Below are 2,226 nucleotides of genomic sequence, written 5' to 3'. Positions count from 1 at the left end.
TTAAAGTTGGAAAGTAATAGTAGTAATAGAGTAATAGTTATAGTAGTAAGTAAGTTATAACAGTAATAGTTATATTATGTTACTGATACTGATATTATGTTAACATTAAACTGTGTTTAGATTTGACTTTGTACTGTAATGGAATGACTGTGAAGTTTGATACTTGTCAGATACTATGATATGTGGTGATAACCTCATTTGATCAGTGTGCAAAGCAAAGTGTCTGAAAAGGACCTAAAGAGATGGATGCATTATTTGATAGAACAGATGTTGTAGGTTACCTGCAGAGATTTGCATCCACTTTTTTGTCAGCATGTATGTTGCCTGTATAGATGCACCTATTTGGCACAGGTGCATTTGATCACCGCTGAGACCTCAGAGTTTTCAATATCACAATAAATGATACCACCTAGTGGAATTCATTTTACTCTGTGCAGGTCATTCAATGTATCAGCACTTACCCACAGGTTGGTTTGGATGTGCACACATTCTTCTGTAAACTAGACTTGCATCAGAGTAGCAAACAAGGGGTGTAAGGCTCTTTATTTACCTTTATGTATAAGGTAGAAAGTAAAAATACTCCGGCACACACAGAAATACACTGCATAATCACATTTCATGAGAAACATGAAACGATTTTTGAGTGTTTTCACTTTTCAACTTAGCAAAAGTTCAGCTCTAATGTCTGATGTTGTATGATTAGCTTGTCCTTTGAATTGACAGACACAATGTGAAATCTAACATTTTCAGTAAGTAGTAAAGACAAAAGGAGTGTATAAATAAATATATAGAATTTATTGCAATGTAAACCATTATCCATTTTAGTTAGCAGATATGGAGGCATCATGACCTCAACCGATCACTGAAATAAATTAACATCTTGTTACAAATATCAAAGTGCCTTTCTTTCTCAGTCATATTCAAGACAAATATCTTGCACAGCGCAGTCGATAACAGAATAAATAAGAACAGCGGTATGGGGAATAACCTAACGTAATCACTAAATGAAGCAGCAACAACAGTTATGGCTAACTTTTTGCAATTTACAATCATCTGTAACTATCAACCCAGTCAAGATGTAGAAGGGGGTGTGTTGCCTAAAAAGTTTGGGAACCAGTGCGTTATCTGATATCATTAGTCTTGACAAAATCTAGTGTTGCAAGTTACCACAATTATATATTAAAGAACATTGAAGCATTTTAAACCTTGTGTAGTATAACCTCAGTAATAGATAAATTGTTGTTTTAAGTGTTGTTGTATAGTTTAAGGTAAACTTACCTCGAGTGTAAGCTGGTAACAATACGGCCACTGTTGTGGTTGGGCTTCGCCTCTTCCCCTTCCCTTATGTTTTCTCAGTTTCCCCCTCCCTGCTGTTTTTTGACTGTCTGGTCTGTCTAGTCCTGTGTGTGTGTGTGTGTGTGTGTGTGTGTGTGTAGGCGTGTCTGGCCCTGGCTCATTCCCACCTGCAGCACTCCGCACCTGTGGCTCATCTACCATCAACTCCTGCAGTTAAATACTCCGGCTTACATCCCACTCTTCGCCAGATCGTCAGAGTGGTATTTTGCTCCGCTCCTTTTGCTAAAGTCTTGTTAAGTATTTTGTGATCCCGCTCTGTTCTCTCATCTGCCAGTACCTCTCCCGTGTGCGGAGTCGCTGCCTGACTGCCTACTGAGCCACCTGTCAGTTCGCTCACCGCCCGCCAGCCAGCCTGTCCGTCCTCACTACACTCCTGGACGCCCTTGTCGGATTCCCCCCCCCCAAGACTGGAATTATTACCCACTCCCGGAATCTCCGGTCTTCTCTGTGCGTCCCAATAAACCTTGCCTGTGTTCACGCTAACCATCCTGTGTGTCCGCTCCTGATTCTTTCTAGTGTACCATAACAGCCACAGTCTACTAACCACTAAACATACAGCCCTGGGGGTAATTTATTATTGACACTTAGCCACCACAAATCATACGCGGGAGAACAGCAGAAACTCATGGAGGATGCCAGACGAGACAAATCACTGAGACACAGGCTGTTGCATCCCAGTCAGTTGTAAGATGGTGTGAATATGCATGGTTAGGGTTAGGTCCACGAAATCCTGGAGGGATTGTTTAACCTGTCCCTGCCATTGTATGTGATTGCATTTTGTTTTAAGGAAACCCCCATTGTGCCTGTACCCAAGAAAACAGCTGTCTCTAGCTATATGATTATTAACCTGTTGGTTTGAACTCTGTTATG

The 2,226-nt window shown here is 40.9% G+C and overlaps 1 long non-coding RNA gene across 1 annotated transcript; it reads left to right on the top strand.

Annotated features, from left to right (window-relative positions):
* The first annotated feature begins 260 nt into the window (after nt 1-260).
* Nucleotides 261-1,839, top strand: LOC123986838. The gene is made up of 2 exons (XR_006828990.1): nt 261-1,556; nt 1,631-1,839. It is a non-coding gene; the product is annotated as an uncharacterized LOC123986838 (long non-coding RNA).
* Nucleotides 1,840-2,226: the final 387 nt, after the last annotated feature.

This window comes from Micropterus dolomieu, linkage group LG18 (genome assembly GCF_021292245.1).
Source record: "Micropterus dolomieu isolate WLL.071019.BEF.003 ecotype Adirondacks linkage group LG18, ASM2129224v1, whole genome shotgun sequence".
Taxonomy (NCBI): Eukaryota; Metazoa; Chordata; class Actinopteri; order Centrarchiformes; family Centrarchidae; genus Micropterus; species Micropterus dolomieu.
The sequence above is the reverse complement of the archived record's forward strand: the minus strand, read 5'-3'. Positions and strand labels throughout refer to the sequence as shown.